Source organism: Triticum urartu, chromosome 5A (assembly GCF_056163025.1).
Source record: "Triticum urartu cultivar PI428250 chromosome 5A, HENAU_Tu73, whole genome shotgun sequence".
Lineage (NCBI taxonomy): Eukaryota > Viridiplantae > Streptophyta > Magnoliopsida > Poales > Poaceae > Triticum > Triticum urartu.
Window position 1 is genome coordinate 489,809,043 of NC_141877.1, and position 20,728 is coordinate 489,829,770.

Genomic DNA, 20,728 nt, shown 5'->3' on the forward strand with positions numbered 1-20,728 from the left:
AACCAAAGTATGACATGCTGGTAAGCAGTATGACTTATATCTCCCACAACTCACTTGTGTTCTACTCGTGCATATAACATCAACACATAAAACCTAGGCTCGGATGCCACTGTTGGGGAACGTAGTAATTTCAAAAAAATTCCTACACACACGCAAGATCATGGTGATGCATAGCAACGAGAGGGGAGAGTGTTGTCCACGTACCCTCATAGACCGAAAGCGGAAGCGTTATAACAACGCAGTTGATGTAGTCGTACGTCTTCACGGCCCGACCGATCAAGCACCGAAACTACGGCACCTCCGAGTTTTTGCACGCGTTCAGCTCGATGACGATCCCCGGACTCCGATCCAGCAAAGTGCCAGGGATGAGTTCCGTCAGCACGATGGCGTGGTGACGATCTTGATGTTCTACAATCGCAGGGCTTCGCCTAAGCACCGCTACAATATTATCGAGGATTATGGTGGAGGGGGCACCGCACACGGCTAAGAGATCAATGATCAATTGGTGTATGTCTGGGGTGCCCCCTGCCCCCGTATATAAAGGAGTGGAGGAGGGGCCGGCCAAGGAGGGTGGCGTGCCCAAGGTGGGGATTCCAACTCCCACCGGGAGTAGGACTCCCCTTTTTCCTATTAGGAGTAGGAGAGGGAAGGAAGAGGAAGGAGGGACGAAGGAAAGGGGGGCCGGGCCCCCTCCCAATTCGGATTGGGCTTGGGGGGGGGCGCCCCCTCCCTTGCTCCTTTCCCCTCCTTTCCACTAAGGCCCAATAAGGCCGATATACCTCCCGGGGTTTTCCGATAACCTCCCGGTGATCCGGTATTTTCCCAATCTCACCCGGAACCTTTCCGGTGTCCAAATATAGTCGTCCAATATATCGATCTTTATGTCTCGACCATTTCGAGACTCCTCGTCAAGTCCGTGATCATATCCGGGACTCCGAACAACCTTCGGTACATCAAAATATATAAACTCATAATGAAACTGTCATCGTAACGTTAAGCGTGCGGACCCTACGGGTTCGAGAACAATGTAGACATGACCGAGACACGTTTCCGGTCAATAACCAATAGCGGAACCTGGATGCTCATATTGGCTCCTACATATTATACGAAGATCTTTATCAGTCAGACCGCATAACAACATACGTTGTTCCCTTTGTCATCGGTATGTTACTTGCCCGAGATTCGATCGTCGGTATCTCAATACCTAGTTCAATCTCGTTACCGGCAAGTCTCTTTACTCGTTCCGTAATACATCATCCTACAACTAACTTATTAGTTGCATTGCTTGCAAGGCTTAAGTGATGTGCATTACCGAGAGGGCCCAGAGATACCTCTCCGACAATCGGAGCAACAAATCCTAATCTCGAAATACGCCAACCCAACATGTACCTTTGGAGACACCTGTAGAGTACCTTTATAATCACCCAGTTACGTTGTGACGTTTGGTGGCACACAAAGTGTTCCTTCGGTAAACGGGAGTTGCATAATCTCATAGTCATAGGAACATGTATAAGTCATGAAGAAAGCAATGGCAACATACTAAACGATCGGGTGCTAAGCTAATGGAATGGGTCATGTCAATCACATCATTCTCCTAATGATGTGATCCCGTTAATCAAATGACAACTCATGTCTATGGTTAGGAAACATAACCATCTTCGATTAATGAGCTAGTCAAGTAGAGGCATACTAGTGACACTTTGTTTGTCTATGTATTCACACAAGTATTACGTTTCTGGTTAATACAATTCTAGCATGAATAATAAACATTTATCATGATATAAGGAAATAAATAATAACTTTATTATTGCCTCTAAGGCATATTTCCTTCACCTCCCTACTCCTGAAGCGAGAATGTCTAAAGGACATTTTCAAAACCTTCAAACTAGTCTCACAAAACATTTGATTCAGTGGGGAGATGGGCTCCTAGCATAGCCAGGTAGGGAGGTGTTGATTAAGTCAGTTGCGCAGGCCTTACCAACTTATATTATGGGTGTATTCAAACTGCCTTTCTCGGTTTGTGATGATTTAACACGGATGGTGAGGAACTTTTATTGGGGGTCTAAGAAGGGTAAAATGAAGGTCCATTGGAGAGGCTGGGATTACCTAATGCAGTCGAAAGATAAAGGGGGTGCAGGATTTCAAGACTTTCGTTTGTTCAATCAAGCATTGTTGGCTCGCCAAGCTTGGCGTTTGTTGTCTAAGCCGGACAGTTTATGTGCCCAACTTCTGAAAGCTAGATATTATCCTCATGGTAACCTAGTAGATACGGTGTTTTCAGGAAACACTTCTTCCTCGTGGCAGGCTATAAGTCACGGCCTTGATATTTTCAAGAAAGGTTTATTATGGAGGGTTGGCAATGGTCAAAGTATAAGAGTGTGGAGGGATAATTGGATCCTAAGACCTTATTCATACAAACCTGTGTCTTTACAGGGCCGTTGTCGTATACGTTTTGTATCTGGTTTACTTAATGACAACGACTCGTGGAATTTGGGACTGCTACAACGCTATTTTATACCAGCTGATGTTGATGAGATTTTGAAGATAAGGGCATCGCCGAGACTAGAGGAAGATATCATTGCATGGGGTCCGGGGAAGATGGGAGTTTTTACTGTGAAGTCTGCTTATGCACTGGCTATTGACGAGGCTCACAGGGGGTCCTCGGAGGCGTCCAGTACTTCACCTCACGGAAGCAGGAAATGTTGGCAGTACATATGGAGTTGCAGCATTCCACCAACTGTGCGTAATTTTGCTTGGAGACTGTCGACTGACTCACTTCTTATGTGGAAAAACAAGAACAAGATTGGCCTCGAAATGTCTAGCAGCTGTCCAGTTTGTGGAATGGAGGAGGAGGACAATTTCCATCCATTTGTGCGGTGCCAGTTTGGGCGAGATTTGTACTTGGCCATGGCTGAATTGTGGTCTGTACCACCACTTGAATCGTTGAAACCCATTGGGAAGGAATGGCTACTGCAGGTCCTAGCTCCTCTAACTGATATTCAGAGAAGTATGGTGATGCTAATCTTTTGGAGAAGCTGGTATGTCCGGAATGAAATTACTCACTTCAAACCTGCCCCACCTATGGTTGTCTTGATGCGGTTCTTACAGGAATATATGGATATTTTGTTCTGCATCAAAATAAACCCCCATATGTGTTGGGGATCGTAGCAGAAATTTAAAATTTTCTACGCATCACCAAGATCAATCTATGGAGTAATCTAGCAACGAGGGGAAGGGGAGTGCATCTACATACCCTTGTAGATCGCTAAGCGGAAGCGTTGCAAGAACGCGGTTGGTGGAGTCGTACACGCAGCGATTCAGATCGCAGTCGATTCCGATCTAAGCGCCGAACAACGGCGCATCCGCGTTCAACACACGTACAGCCCGGTGACGTCTCCCGCGCCTTGATCCAGCAAGGAGAGAGGGAGAGGTTGGGGAAGACTCCGTCCAGCAGCAGCACAATGGCGTGGTGGTGGTGGAGGAGCGCGGGACTCCAGCAGGGCTTCGCCAAGCACTACGAGAGACGAGGAGGGAGGGAGGGAGGGCTGCGCCAAGAGGGAGATCAAATCATATGTTGGGCAGCCCCCAATACCTCAAGTATATATAGGGGGAGGGGAGGGGCTGCGCCCCCTTCTAGGGTTCCCTCCCTAGGAGGGGGAAGCCCTAGATGCCATCTAGGGTGGCGGCCAAAGGGGAGAGGAGAGGGGCGCCCTAGGGTGGGCCTTAAGGCCCATCTGGACCTAGGGTTTGCCCCCTTCCCACTCTCCATGCGCCTTGGGCCTTGGTGGGGGGCGCACCAGCTCACCTGGGGCTGGTCCCCTCCCACACTTGGCCCACGTAGCCTTCTGGGGCTGGTGGCCCCACCTGGTGGACCCCCGGGACCCTCCCGGTGGTCCCGGTACGTTACCGATAGCACCCAAAACCTTTTCGGTGACCAAAACGGGACTTCCCATATATAAATCTTTACCTCCGGACCATTACGGAACACCTCGTGACGTCCGGGATCTCATCCGGGACTCCGAACAACATTCGGTAACCGCGTACATACTTTCCCTGTAACCCTAGCGTCATCGAACCTTAAGTGTGTAGACCCTACGGGATCAGGAATAATGCAGACATGACCGAGACATCTCTCTGGTCAATAACCAACAGCGGGATCTGGATACCCATGTTGGCTCCCACATGTACCACGATGATCTCATCGGATGAACCACGATGTCAAGAATTCAGTCAATCCCATATACAATTCCCTTTGTCTACCGGTATAGTACTTGCCCAAGATTCGATCGTCGGTATCCCGATACCTTGTTCAATCTCGTTACCGACAAGTCTCTTTACTTGTTCTGTAACACATCATCCCGAGTGGGCCCAGAGATACCTCTCCGTTTACACGGAGTGATAAATCCCAGTCTCGATTTGTGCCAACCCAACAGACACTTTCGGAGATACCCGCAGTGCACCTTTATAGCCACCCAGTTACGTTGTGACGTTTGGTACACCCAAAGCATTCCTACGGTATCCGGGAGCTGCACAATCTCATGGTCTAAGGAAATGATACTTGACATTAGAAAAGCTTTAGCATACGAACTACACGATCTTGTGCTAGGCTTAGGATTGGGTCTTGTCCATCACATCATTCTCCTAATGATGTGATCCCGTTATCAATGACATCCAATGTCCATGATCAAGAAACCATGACCATCTATTGATCAACGAGCTAGTCAACTAGAGTCTTACTAGGGACATGTTGTGTATTCACACATGTATTACGGTTTCCGGATAATACAATTATAGCATGAACAATAGACAATTATCATGAACAAGGAAATACAATAATAACCATTTTATTATTGCCTCTAGGGCATATTTCCAACAGTCTCCCACTTGCACTAGAGTCAATAATCTAGTTCACATCACTATGTGATTGTAATGAATCCAACACCCATGGGGTTTGTTCATATCTTGCTTGTGAGAGAGGTTTATTAGTCAATGAGTCTGAACCTTTCAGATCCATGTGTGCTTTACAAATCTCTATGTCATCTTGTAGCTGCAGCTACCACGCGCTACTTGGAGCTATTCCAAATAACTGTTCAACTATACGAATCTGGTTTACTACTCAGACTCATCCAGATTAGTGTCAAAGTTTGCATCGACGTAACCCTTTACGATGAACTCTTTTACCACCTCCATAATCGAGAAAATTCCTTAGTCCACTAGTTACTAAGGATAAGTTCGACCGCTGTCGTGTGATCCATTCCTGGATCACTCTTGTACCCCTTGACTGACTCATGGCAAGGCACACTTCAGGTGTGGTACACAGCATAGCATACTGTAGAGCCTACGTCTAAAGCATAGGGGACGACCTTCGTCCTTTCTCTCTCTTCTGCCGTGGTCAGGTCTTGAGTCTTACTCAATATTCACACCTTGTAACACAGCTAAGAACTCCTTCTTTGTGCTATTTTGAACTCCTTCAAAATCTTGTCACGGTATGTATTCATTTGAAAGTACTATTAAGCGCTTTGATCTATCCTTATAGATCTTGATGCTCAATGTTCAAGTAGCTTAATCCAGGTTTTCCATTGAAAACACTTTTCAAATAACCCTTTTCCAGAAATTCTACATCATTTCTGATCAACAATACGTTAACAACATATACTCATCAAAAATTCTATAGTGCTCCCACTCACTTCTTTGGAAATACAAGTTTCTCATAAACTTTGTATAAACCCAAAATCTTTGATCATCTCATCAAAGCGTACATTCCAATTCCGATATGCTTACTCCAGTCCTTAGAAGGATTGCTGGAGCTTTGCATACTTGTTAGCATCTTTCAGGATTGACAAAACCTTCTGGTTGTATCACATACAACCTTTCCTGAAGAAAAACGTCGAGGAAACAATGTTTTGACACCCTATCTGCAAGATTTCATAAATGATGCAGTAACTGCTAACATAATTCCAAATGACTCTTAGCATCGCTACAAGTGAGAAAGTCTCGTCGTAGTCAACTCCTTTGAACTTGTCGGAAAACATCTTAACGACAAGTCGAGCTTTCTTAATGGTGACACTTACCATCATTGTCCGTCTTCCTTTTAAAATCCATCTGCACCCAACAGCCTTACGACCATCAAGTAGTTCTTCCAAAGTCTATACTTTGTTTTTATACATGGATCCTCTCTCGGATTTTATGGCCTCGAGCCATTCGTCGGAATCCGGGCCCACCATCGCTTCTCCATAGCTCGTAGGTTCATTGTTTTCTAGCAACATGACTTCCAAGACAGGATTATGTACCACTCTGAAGTAGTATGCATCCTTGTCGACCTATGAGGTTTGGTAGTGACTTGATCCGAAGTTTCATGATCACTATCATAAGCTTCCACTTCAATTGGTGTAGATGCCACAGGAACAACTTCCTGTGCCCTGCTACATACTAGTTGAAGTGGCGGTTCAATAACCTCATCAAGTCTCCATCATCCTCCCACTCAGTTCTTTCGAGAGAAACTTTTCCTCGAGAAAGGACCCGTTTCTAGAAACAATCACGTTTGCTTCCGTATCTGAAATAGGAGGTATACCCAACTGTTTTGGGTATTCTATGAAGATGCATTTATCCGCTTTGGGTTCGAGCTTATCAGCCTGAAACTTTTCACATAAGCGTCGCAGCCCCAAACTTTTAAGAAACGACAGCTCAGGTTTCTCTAAACCATAGTTCATATGGTGTCGTCTCAACGGAATTGTGTGGTGCCCTATTTAAAGTGAATGCGGTTGTCTCTAATGCCTAACCCATAAACGATAGTGGTAATTCGATAAGAGACATCATGGTATGCACCATATCCAATAGGGTGCAGTTATGATGTTCGGACACACCATCACACTATGGTGTTCCAGGCGGTATTAGTTGTGAAACAATTTCCACAATGTCTTAATTGTGTGCCAAACTCGTAACTCAGATATTCATCTCTATGATCATATCATAGACATTTTATCATCTTATCACGACGATCTTCAACTTCACTCTGAAATTACTTGTACCTTTCAATAATTCAGACTTGTGTTTCATCAAGTAAATATACTCAGCATCTACTCAAATCATCTGTGAAGTAAGAACATAATGATATCCACTGCGTGCCTCAGCACTCATTGGACTGCACACATCAAAATGTATTACTTCCAACAAGTTGCTTTCTTGTTCCATCTTACTGAAAACGAGGTCTTTCAGTCATCTTGCCCATGTGGTATGATTTGCATGTCTCAAGTGATTCAAAATCAAGTGAGTCCAAACGATCCATCTGTATGGAGTTTCTTCATGCATATCTACCAATAGACATGGTTCGCATGTCTCAATCTTTTCAAAAACGAGTGAGTCCAAATATCCATCAAGGTGGAGCTTCTTCATGCGTTTTACACCAACATGACTCAAATGGCAGTGCCACAAGTACGTGGTACTATCATTACTATCTTATATCTTTTGGCATGAACATGTGTATTACTACGATTGAGATTCAATAAACCATTCATTTTAGGTGCAAGACCATTGAAGGTACTATTCAAATAAACAGAGTAACCATTATTCTCCTTAAATGAATAACCGTGTGGCGATAAACATAATCCAATCATGTCTATGCTCCACGCAAACACCAAATAACAATTATTTCGGTTTAACACCAATCCCGATGGTAGAGGGAGCGTGCGATGTTTGATCACATCAACCTTGGAAACACTTCCAACATATCATCATCTCACCTTTAGCTAGTCTCCGTAGCCTTTTATTTCGAGTTACTAACACTTAGCAACCGAACCGGTATTTATTACCCTGGTGCTACTAGGAGTACTAGTAAAGTACACAATAATATAATGTATATTCAAAATACTTCTGTCGACCTTGCCAGCCTTCTCATTTACCAAGTATCTAGGGTAGTTCTGCTTCAGTGACCGTTCCCCTCATTATAGAAGCACTTAGTCTCGGGTTTGGTTCAACCTTGGGTTTCTTCACTAGAGCAGCAACTGATTTGCCATCTCATGAAGTATCCCTTCTTTCCTTTGCCCTTCTTGAAACTAGTGGTTTTACTAACCATCAACAATTGATGCTCCTACTTGATTTCTACTTTCACGGTGTCAAACATCGCGAATTGCTCAAGGATCATCATGTCTATCCCTGATATGTTATAGTTCATTACTAAGCTCTAATAGCTTGGTTGCAGTGACTATGGAGAACTATCACTATCCCATCTGGAAGATTAACTCCCACTCAATTCAAGCGATTGTAGTACTCAGACAATCTGAGCACATGCTCAACGATTGAGCTTTTCTCCCTTAGTTTGCAGGCTTAAGAAACTTGTCAGAGGTCTCATACCTCTTGACGTGGGCACTAGTCTGAAATCCCAATTTCAGTCTTTGGAACATCTCATATGTTCTGCGATGTTTCAAAAACGTCTTTGGTGCCACAATTCTAAACCGTTAGTATTACGCACTGAACTATCACGTAGTTATCAAAACGTGTATGTCAGATGTTTCCCAACATCTACAAACGACGCTCGAGGTTCAACGCACTGAGAGGTGCATTAAGGACATAGCCCTTCTGTGCAGCAATGAGGACAATCCTCAGTTCACGGACCCAGTCCGCATAATTGCTACTGTCAACTCTCAACTAAATTTTCTCTAGGAACATATCTAAAACAGTAGAACCAAAGCGTGAGCTACGACATAATTTGCAAAGACCTTTTGACTATGTTCATGATAATTAAGTTCATCTAATCAAATTATTCAATGAACTCCCACTTAGATAGACATCCCTCTAGTCATCTAAGTGATACATGATCCGAGTCAACTAGGCCATGTTCAATCATCACGTGAGACGGACTAGTCATCATCGGTGAACATCTTCATGTTGATCGTATCCACTATACGACTCATGTTCGACCTTTCGGTCTTCCGTGTTTCGAGGCCATGTCTGTACATGCTAGGCTTGTCAAGTTAACCTAAGTGTATTGCATGTGTAAATCTGGCTTACACCCGTTGTATGCGAACGTTAGAACCTATCACACCCGATCATCATGTGGTGCTTCGGAACAACGGACCTTAGCAACGGTGCACAGTTAGGGGGAACACTTTCTTGAAATTTTAGTGAGGGATCATCTTATTTATGCTACCGTCGTTCTAAGCAAATAAGATGTAAACATGACAAACATCACATGCAAATCATAAAGTGACATGATATGGCCAATATCATCTTGCGCCTTTGATCTACATCTACGAGGCGCGGCATGAACACCATCGTCACCGGCATGACACCATGATCTCCATCATCGTGTCTTCATGAAGTTGCCTCACCAACTATTACTTCTACTACTATGGCTAACGGTTAGCAATAAAGTAAAGTAATTACATGGCGTTTTCATTGACACGCAGGTCATAAATAAATTAAGACAACTCCTATGGCTCCTGTCGGTTGTCATACTCATCGACATGCAAGTCGTGATTCCTATTACAAGAACATGATCAATCTCATACATCACATATATCATTTATCACATCCTTTTGGCCATATCACATCACATAGCATACCCTGCAAAAACAAGTTAGACGTCCTCTAATTGTTGTTGCATGTTTTACGTGGCTGCTATGGGTTTCTAGCAAGAACGTTTCTTACCTACACAAAACCACAACGGTGATATGCCAATTTCTATTTACCCTTCATAAGGACCCTTTTCATCGAATCCGATCTGACTAAAGTGGGAGAGACAGACACCCGCTAGCCACCTTATGCATCAAGTGCATGTCAGTCGGTGGAACATGTCTCACGTAAGAGTATGTGTAAGGTCGGTCCGGGCCGCTTCATCCCACAATGTCGCTGAATCAAGATAAGACTAGTAACGGCAAGCAAATTGAACAAATCATCGCCCGTAACTACTTTGTGTTATACTCGTGCATAGAATCTACGCATAGACTTAGCTCATGATGCCACTGTTGGGGATCGTAGCAGAAATTTAAAATTTTCTACGCATCACCAAGATCAATCTATGGAGTAATCTAGCAATGAGGGGAAGGGGAGTGCATCTACATACCCTTGAAGATCGCTAAGCGGAAGCGTTGCAAGAACGCGGTTGGTGGAGTCGTACACGCAGCGATTCAGATCGCGGTCGACTCCGATCTAAGCGGTGAACAACGGCGCATCCGCGTTCAACACACGTACAACCCGGTGACGTCTCCCGCGCCTTGATCCAGCAAGGAGAGAGGGAGAGGTTGGGGAAGACTCCGTCCAGCAGCAGCACGACGGCGTGGTGGTGGTGGAGGAGCGCGGGACTCCAGCAGGGCTTCGCCAAGCACTACGAGAGACGAGGAGGGAGAGAGGTAGGGCTGCGCCAAGAGGGAGATCAAATCATATGTTGGGCAGCCCCCAATACCTCAAGTATATATAGGGGGAGGGGAGGGGCTGCGCCCCCTTCAAGGGTTCCCTCCCTAGGGGGGCGGCAGCCCTAGATGCCATCTAGGGTGGCGGCCAATGGGGAGAGGAGAGGGGGCGCCCTAGGGTGGGCCTTAAGGCCCATCTGGACCTAGGGTTTGCCCCCTTCCCACTCTCCATGCGCCTTGGGCCTTGGTGGGGGGGCGCACCATCCCACCTGGGGCTGGTCCCCTCCCACACTTGGCCCACGCAGCCTTCTGGGGCTGGTGGCCCCACCTGGTGGACCCCCGGGACCCTCCCGGTGGTCCCGGTACGTTACCGATAGCACCCGAAACCTTTCCGGTGACCAAAACAGGACTTCCCATATATAAATCTTTACCTCCGGACCATTCCGGAACTCCTCGTGACGTCCGGGATCTCATCCGGGACTCCGAACAACATTCGGTAACTGCGTACATACTTTCCCTATAACCCTAGCGTCATCGAACCTTAAGTGTGTAGACCCTACGGGCTCGGGAATAATGCAGACATGACCGAGACATCTCTCTGGTAAATAACCAACAGCGGGATCTGGATACCCATGTTGGCTCCCACATGTTCCGCGATGATCTCATTGGATGAACCACGATGTCAAGGATTCAGTCAATCCCATATACAATTCCCTTTGTCTACCGGTATAGTACTTGCCCGAGATTCGATCGTCGGTATCCCGATACCTTGTTCAATCTCGTTACCGACAAGTCTCTTTACTCGTTCCGTAACACATCATCCCGTGATCAAATCCTTGGTCACATTGTGCACATTATGATGATGTCCTACCGAGTGGGCCCAGAGATACCTCTCCGTTTACACGGAGTGATAAATCCCAGTCTCGATTTGTGCCAACCCAACAGACACTTTCGGAGATACCCGCAGTGCACCTTTATAGCAACCCAGTTACGTTGTGACGTTTGGTACACCCAAAGCATTCCTACGGTATCCGGGAGCTGCACAATCTCATGGTCTAAGGAAATGATACTTGACATTAGAAAAGCTTTAGCATACGAACTACACGATCTTGTGCTAGGCTTAGGATTGGGTCTTGTCCATCACATCATTCTCCTAATGATGTGATCCCGTTATCAATGACATCCAATGTCCATGATCAGGAAACCATGACCATCTATTGATCAACGAGCTAGTCAACTAGAGGCTTACTAGGGACATGTTGTGGTCTATGTATTCACACATGTATTACGGTTTCCGGATAATACAATTATAGCATGAACAATAGACAATTATCATGAACAAGGAAATACAATAATAACCATTTTATTATTGCCTCTAGGGCATATTTCCAACAATTTGGACCTAGCAAAGGGAAAGCACAACATTAATTTTGAACAAAGAGTCATACCACAAGTGCAAGCCCCTGTTACTGAAACTTCATGGAAACCGCCTCAACAAGGTTGGGTCAAGCTTAATACGGATGGGTCTTATTCATCGGAAGGTGGTGCGGGAGCTGGGATGATATTGCGGAATGTTGATGGCACTATTGTCTTCTCAGCATGCAGAGCTTTGTTCTCGTGTAGAGACGCACTAGAAGCGGAGTTGTGTGCTTGCATGGAAGGGGTGTCTTTTGCAATTCAACGATCTGATCTTCCCATTGAAATCGAGATGGATTCGAGGGTGGCGGTGGTGATGCTATCCAGTGGTGTGGTTGACCGTTCAGTTTATGCTTCTTTAGTTGGTGAAATTAAATTTCTGTTAAACCTTAGGCATTCTTGTATTACTCATGTCCCTCGTTGTCAGAATAAAGCGAGTGATAGGCTTGCCAGCTTTGCTAGATTAGAAGGTCGGACCATGACATGGGGTGGGTCAGGACCTGAGGATGTTGTGAAGATTGTCCTAGAGGATTGTAAGGACCAGATAATTGAGTAATACAAGTTCTGTTTACCCGCAAAAAAAAGAGAGGGAGGGGGGAGGGAGAGAGAGAGAGAGAGGCAAAGTACCTCCAATGTGGAAGCAACGCTAGAGATATGAATGACTTAAACCACATAGATGACCGAGAACTAGGATCCTCCCGTCACTCCACCGAACGACCGACGAAGGCAAGGAGCAATAGTGTTCTCACTGGTGAAAGAAAGTGGAAGGCTCCAACCTCTGCCTATACGAAGAAGAAAAAAGAGTATATAACTTGTATAGGTCAACAAAAGAGTATGCTGTCGGTCTACGAATACCCGCTTCAGCATGCTATAAGTATGCTTCTAGTTTATATAAAGACTAAATAACCTATTTCAAATTAATTAATTTTTAGGTTTGTCCGAAATCAACCTTTTAATCTAAGTTTGATTATTAACATAGAAAGCATAACATATTTAACACCAAATTAGTATTAGATTCACTATTTTTTAAATGGGTTTTTGTCAGTTTTTTATATTTACATATTTATCTATTTGATGTCATATATTAACACAAATTTCATAAGCTTGATTGAATATAAAGAAATTGGTTTACAACAAACTTCGAACTTCTTAATTTGGAACGGAGAGGATAGGCATCATCAAATTCTAGTCCAAAAAGAACTACTAAAAGAGGCATGTACGTAATAATACGTTTGCAAGGGGGCAAAGCTCAGCTCAGTTAAACCCTTATCGCCAAACCTGACTGGGACTTGCGAGTCTATGTGGAAGATCCGCCGCCGCCGCCCTCTCGCGTCCTCCGTCATGCCGGTCCCGGCGTGCGGCGCCGCTGGACAACGACGATCTCCTCCGTGAGATCCTCCTCCTCCTGCCTCCGCGGCCTTCCTCCCTGCTCCGCGTCTCCGTCGTGTGCAAGCGCTGGCGCCGCCTCGTTTCCGATCCCGGCTTCCTCCGCCGCTTCCGCGCGCACCACGGGAAGCCCCCGATCCTCGGCTTCTTCTGCGTCAATGCTGGTACCGGTTACTTCAGTCCTACGCTGGACCCGCCCGACTGCATCCCCGCCGCGCGATTCTCCCTGCCGCAGCGCCACGGCGAGAGCTTAGACTTCGTGGAATGCCGCCACGGCCTCGTCCTTCTCCTCAACAAGAAACAGCCCGAGGCCGTGGTGTGGAACCCCATCTCCGGCCACCAGCGCCGAGTAGCTTTCCACCAGGGTTTGGCAACGCTAGAGGGAGGGAGATCCTATACGCGGCGGTGCTCTGCCCTGTCGGCGATGACGACCATGGCCATGTGCACGGCGACTGCGACCTGGACTATTTTAAATTGGTCTTGGTGCGCATGGGCGTAGAAGACCACAGACTTGTATTCGCTTGCCTCTATGAATCCAAGTCTGGTGTGTGGGGAAATGTTATCTCAACACGAACCACAGGAGGGTTGATTTTTCCGATAAGGCCCAGCGTCCTTGTCGGGAATGCACTTTGCTGGTTGCTTTATGGAGAAACTGAAGGTGATATCCTTAAGTTTGATTGTGCAATGCAGAAGCTTGTTGTGATTGAGAAGCCACTAGATTGCGAGATTACCTACTGTGGCCGTCCCCGCCTCCGAATCGTGCGGACAGAGGAAAGAGGTCTTGGACTCATCGGTTACACAGGACTGAGCCTGCAGTTATGGGAGTGGAAGGTCAATTATGATGATGTTGCTACATGGGTCCTTCAGAAAACCATTGATCTGCTCGAGCACCTCTCGCCCGTCGAGCTCAAATGGAGTTGGATACATGGGTACGATGAGGATGACAATGTGATATTTCTTTGCGCACTTAATGGTTCTTTAATGATCCAACTTGACTCAATACAGTTTGGTAACTGTTTTCGGACCAATCTCGACGGCACCACACCTCCAGAAAGAAAAGATATCAACACCACCTACATTCCCTATAAAAGTTTTTATGCTGCAGCTAATAGCCGGTTCTTACATTGCAAGAGTAACAAATCCAATTATCGTTTGCTGTGTGGTTGCTGTAATGCCATTGCTGTGCTTAAGGGTTGCCTAACCATTCATGCATACATTATAGAGTAGTTTATTTCAGTCAATTTGATTAACTTATGGTGATTGTTATTATATTATAATTGGACCAAGTGAAAGCGAGAGGAAAGCTCTACTGTCTCAAATCTTTTGATGTAGGCATGAGTGATGATATAGCTAACTTCATATGTACATATCTATATGTGGTTGCTCATCTTCTCATAAACTACACAACAGTATAAAATTGACCAAAGTACCAAACACAATTAAACCTAGATTTGGACCATCTTAAATGTTATAGAAGTAACTTGATTTGCACATTTGGAGGCTTAGCTCGCATACAGATATATACAGTTCTTTCTATCCACAAGATAGTATTTATGTCTAGTCATCTTTTCCGTTAACCACAAATCCGTGAACTAAAAAACTACTCCATGTGTATACCTTATGTTATGAAATATGAGTATGAATAAAAAATGTAGTTCTATTCAAGAGTTCTGCTGCAAATGAGTTCATTTGTTTGTACCAGACTACCATGATAAGAAATAATCATCGGCACGGAGAGGAGGACAGAACAGTACAAGCATCGATCCGATGGGCTAACTGCTTGTGATCTGGCCACACCGACGAGAGCTACCCCAGCTCGGGCGAGGCAAGCTTGGTCACCGCTGGATATCAGTGTGATAAAGGTAAATGTTGATATTGATGAGCACACAAGATCGGGGAGTACTGGATTGGTGATGCGCAACCATGTAGGAGCATTAACACGACCCCAAGCTTTATGGTACGAACGAGCTGCAGATTCAAGAATGATGGAGGCTATCGCGATCAGAGATGGCATCCGCCTGGCACATGATCTGCGTCTCACGCATATTGCCATGGAAAGTGATGCTTTGGAGGTTGTTAATATTTTCAACTCCTCGTCGTATGACAGGGCGGATATTGGTGATGTATGCCGAGAGATTAGGGAGCTCAGTGGTGTTTTTACTAGTTTTGCTCTTTCCCATGTTCCACGTGAAGCAAATGAAGAGGCACATAGATGTGCCCAGCAAGCTAGTAGCACTAGGAGAAGATGCCTCTGGATAAATTCTGCACCCTCCTTTCTCCAAGATTGTGCACACCACCCTTGTAAGTTGGTTGAGTAATAAACAGAGCTCCTTGATTGCAAAAAATAAAATAAACAGGTTATTTTTTCCACCAAAATGTGTTAAAGTTCAAGAATATTGTATTAGTACATTTGACTTAACATGGCGCAAGTTCATTATCCCTTTGTTAACAGCTCTCCATTTCTTTGATCTTGGTTCTCTGTCTCTCAACAGAGTTCACCATCCACTTTCCTTGTGAAACAACCAGGTAAACTGTGAGTAAGGGATTGGAACACTTCTTGATCTGCTTTTCCCTGTTGTCCATGATAATAGATTAGAACATTGCTTTGAGTATTGGACAAATGTATAATCTTCCTTATCTATTATTTTGTGGAAAGTTTGACCATTATTGTGTTCGCAGATCCTCAACTTAGTCATATAAAACTGAAATAACTGAAATAACAATTTGTTTTGGATCGGGTAGGAGGACAAGATCTATCTTCATTTTGGAATTACAATTCGTTCACTCTCTTTTCCTGTGATATAAAACTGAAATAACTTGGTTGGGGAGGAAAAAAGAAACAAGGGCATTAGATTTGTTATTTGTGACTTCTGTAAGTGTTGGTCTCACTTGAATAGTAGTGTATTTGCTTATTAGTGTTTGGTCCGACATAGAGGAGATGCTTTTGGACGATCATGCCGAACACCTCCTCTTGTTGCATCTCGTCCAAGACTTTCAAGCCGGAAGAAGAAGAAGCGATGCGGATCGACGGTTGGCCTTCTTCGCATTCCGCGCAACCGAGCTCTTGACCATAAAATGCTCATGAGAGACTACTTTGCCGAGATACCAACACTAGTAGAAAACAAGGCTTTGGTCCAGGCAGGGCCAGCCCATTAATCCCGGTTCACTCATGAACCGGGACCCATGGGGGCAACGTTCCCGGTTCGTGAGGCCAGGGGGCCGGTCGGGCCTCGTGGGGCATTGGTTCCGGTTCAAGACACGGATCGAGACTAATGGGTCTCGCTCCTGGCCCACAACCATTGGTCCCGGTTTGTGGCTGGAACCAGGACCAAAGGGGGTCCTTTAGTCCCGGTTCCAGACACGAATCGGGACCTTCTTTGCTTCCGGTTCCAGCCACGAACCAGGACCAATGAGATACCTATATATACCCCCTCGCCCGTGAGCAAAGCAGTGGAGTGCTCTATTTTTTTTGGCCGGCCATGTGAGAGCTTTGTGGTGCCCTAGCTCACCTCCTATGCACATGAGGTGTTCGATGAAATGCCCGAGCCACACTTAAGCTTTCTCCTCTTGAAGCCCCTTGTCCAAGCTCCATTTTCCTCGAGATTTGTCTAGGTTTGGTGGTCTGTCCTATCCCGTCCCGTCCTCATCGCCGTCGATCGCCCGCGCCGATCTCGTCGCCGGCACCATCGTGGTGAGCCTCTTGATCTGATCTTCTTTCTAAAAGAAAAGAGTTCTTACTTGTATGATTTAGATAGATACTTGTGTAATTTTCTTACTTTTATTATTGTTTGTTATTATATAGTGCGATGGTTTTGGTATCCGCCTCCGTCGGTCCTCGTCCTGTGTATGATTCGGATGTGGTATATATTATCTTTTATAACTATTTGGTTCATTTAGTGTTTATGACAATTATGCCGACCAATGTGACATAGATTTTTTTTATCTAGGAGGTATGTGAACCGAAAATTCCAACCGACCCTATTGTCGAGAGGTTAAATTTAGTTGAAGAAGAAAACAATTACTTGAAGGAAAATTTGAAAAAAAAATTTGAGGAGGAGAAGATGATATTGGAGTTGCATGTTGCGAATGTCGTCGATGATCACAAGATCAAGATGGATGCAATCCGCTTGAAGATTAGAAAGATTATAAAATATGCCGTTCATACCGAGGCTTGGTATCATTATGTAGTTGGATCAATTGTTACCTTAGTTGCGATTATGATCGCATTTGTTGTTGCATTGAAATGTTTTACATAGTTTCAACGTATGGTTTAATTAGATGCTCTGGAGAGCTATATGTTGTTCAATGAGAACTATGTATGTACTTTGGTTTTAATGTCATGATGAACTTTTATTAATTTGGTCACTTATCTATCCATGATGTTCTGTAATGGTTTTTAACACACTTAATTATATATAATGCACGCAGATGAACCGACAATGGATGTACGATAACAGACATACTTTCGAGTACATTGAGGTCGTGCATAATTTTCTCGCAGTGGCTGAGGCAAACAAGTAAATGGTTTTATGTATTGTCCATGCCCTATATGTGGGAATACGAGGTCTTACTCTGACTCGAAAACCCTTCACACCCACCTGCTTTATAAGGGTTCCATACGACACTATAATGTTTGGAGTAAGCACGGAGAAAGAGGGGTTATGATGGAAGACAGCGAAGAAGAAGAGGATGATGAAAACTATGTGCCCCTGAATACAGTGATACTGCAATGGGGAAAGCTGAAGATCAAGAGGAACCAGACAATGTGCCCGATGATGATCTTCGCCGGGTCATTGTTGATGCAAAGAGAGTGCAAAAGTGAAAAGGAGAAGCTGAAGTTCGATCCCATGTTAGAGGATCACAAAAAGGGTTGTACCTCAATTGTGAAGATGGCAACACAAAGCTTGGTACCACACTGGAATTGCTGCAGTGAAAGGCAGAGAATGGTGTACCTGACAAAGGATTTGAGAAGCTACTGGAAATATTGAAGAAGAAGCTTCCAAAGGATAACGAATTGCCCGATAGTACGTACACAACAAAGAAGGTTGTATGCCCTCTAGGATTGGAGGTGTAGAAGATACATGCATGCCCTAATGACTGCATCCTCTACCGCGGTGCGTACGAGGATTTGGACGCAAGCCCCATATGCGGTTCATTGCGGTATAAGATCAGACGAGATGACCCTGGTGATGTTGACTGTGAGCGCCCCAAGAAGAGGGTTCCTGCCAAGGTGATGTGGTATGCTCCTATAATATCATGGTTGAAACGTCTGTTCAATAACAAAGAGCATGCCAAGTTGATGTGATGGCACGGAGAGGACCGTAAGAAAGACGAGAAGTTGAGAGCACCTGCTGACGGGTCGTAGTGGAGAAAAATCGAAAGAAAGTACTAGGAGGACTTTGCAGGTGATGCAAGGAACGTATGGTTTGGTTTAAGCACGGATGGCTTTAATCCTTTTGGGGAGCATGATACGTCTCCAACATATATATAATTTTTTATTGTTCCATGTTATACTATATTTTGTTTTGGATGTTTATTGGGCTTTATTATACATTTTTATATTATTTTTGGGACTAACCTATTAACCGGAGGCCCAGCCTAAATTGTTGTTTTTTTGCCTATTTCAGTGTTTCGAAGGAAAAGGATATCAAACGGAGTCCAAACGGAATGAAACCTTCGGGAACGTGATTCTCGGAAAAAAAAACGTGATCCGGAGGACTTGGAGTGGACATCAAGCAACAAACAAGGAAGCCACGAGGTAGGGGAGCGCGCCTACCCCCTGGGTGCGCCCTCCACCCTCGTGGGCCCCTCGTTGCTCCACCGACCTACTTCTTCCTCCTATATATACCTATGTACCCCCAAACCATCAGAGACATCCACGAAAACCTAATTCCACCGCCGCAAACTTCTATACCCGAGAGATCCTATCTTGGGGCCTTTTCCGGCGCTCCGCCGGAGCGGGCATTGATCACGGAGGGCTTCTACATCAACACCATAGCCTCTCCGGTGATGTGTGAGTAGTTTACCTCAGACCTTCGGGTCCATAGTTATTAGCTAGATGGCTTCTTCTCTCTCTTTGGATCTCAATACAAAGTTCTCCTCGATTCTCTTGGAGATCTATTTGATGTAAATCTTCTTTTGCAGTGTGTTTGTCGAGATCCGATGAATTGTGGGTTTATGATCAAGTTTATCTATTAACAATATTTGAATCTCCTCTGAATTCTTTTATGTATGATTGGTTATCTTTGCAAGTCTCTTCGAATTATCAGTTTGATTTGGCCTACTAGATTGATCTTTCTTGCAATGGGAGAAGTGCTTAGCTTTGGGTTCAATCTTGCGGTGTTCTTTCCCAGTGACAGCAGGGGCAGCAAGGCACGTATTTTATTGTTGCCATCAAGGATAAAAAGATGGGGTTTATATCATATTGCATGAGTTTATCCCTCTACATCATGTCATCTTGCTTAAAGTATTACTCTGTTCTTATGAACTTAATACTCTAGATGCATGCTGGATAGCGGTCGATGTGTGGAGTAATATTAGTAGATGCAGAATCGTTTCGGTCTACTTTGTCGCAGACGTGATGCCTATATACATGATCATACCTAGATATTCTCATAACTATGCTCAATTCTATCAATTGCTCGACAGTAATTCGTTTACCCACCGTAATACTTATGCTATCTTGAGAGAAGCCACTAGTGAAACCTATGGCCCCCGGGTCTATTTTCTATCATACTAATCTTCCAACACTTAGCTATTTCTATTGTTGTTTATTTTACTTTGCATCTTTATCATAAAAATACCAAAAATATTATCTTATCATATCTATCAGATCTCACTCTCGTAAGTGACCGTGGAGGGATTGACAACCCCTTTATCGCGTTGGTTGCGAGGTTCTTATTTGTTTGTGTAGGTGCGTGGGACTCGAGCGTGGCCTCCTACTGGATTGGTTCTCAAAAACTGAGGAAAATACTTACGCTACTTTACTGCATCATCCTTTTCTCTTCAAGGGAAAACCAACGCAGTGCTCAAGAGGTAGCAGAGCAGAGCAGCAATCACAGCACTGGCCCGTGACTCTATGTATCTATAACCTTCCTCCTTGGTTGTGCATGAAGCGGAAGTTCATTATGATGCCAGTTCTCATCCAAGGCCCTAAGCAACCCGGCAACGACATTGATGTATACCTAAGGCCATTAGTTGAAGAACTTTTACAGTTGTGGAATGGAAACGGTGTATGTGTGTGGGATGAGCACAAATAGTAGGAATTTGACCTGCATGCGTTGCTGTTTGTAACCATCAATGATTGTCCTGCTTTTCAGGGCAGACAAACAAGGGATACCACGCATGCACACACTGTTTACATGACACCGAAAGTATATACCTGAACAAATGCAAGAAGAATGTGTACCTGGGGCATCGTCGATTTCTTCCGACCAACCATCAATGTTGAAAGAAAAGCAAGCATTTCAAAGGTGAGGCAGATCACCGGAAGAAGCCCGTCATCCGTATCGGTGATCACATACTTGCTATGGTCAATGATTTACATGTAATCTTTGAAAAGGGTCCCGGCGGACTATCTG

The 20,728-nt window shown here is 44.7% G+C and overlaps 1 pseudogene; it reads left to right on the forward strand.

Annotated features, from left to right (window-relative positions):
• Positions 1-13,064: 13,064 nt before the first annotated feature.
• LOC147972183 (F-box protein At5g07610-like) lies at positions 13,065-14,375 on the forward strand (annotated as a pseudogene).
• The last annotated feature ends 6,353 nt before the right edge of the window (positions 14,376-20,728 follow it).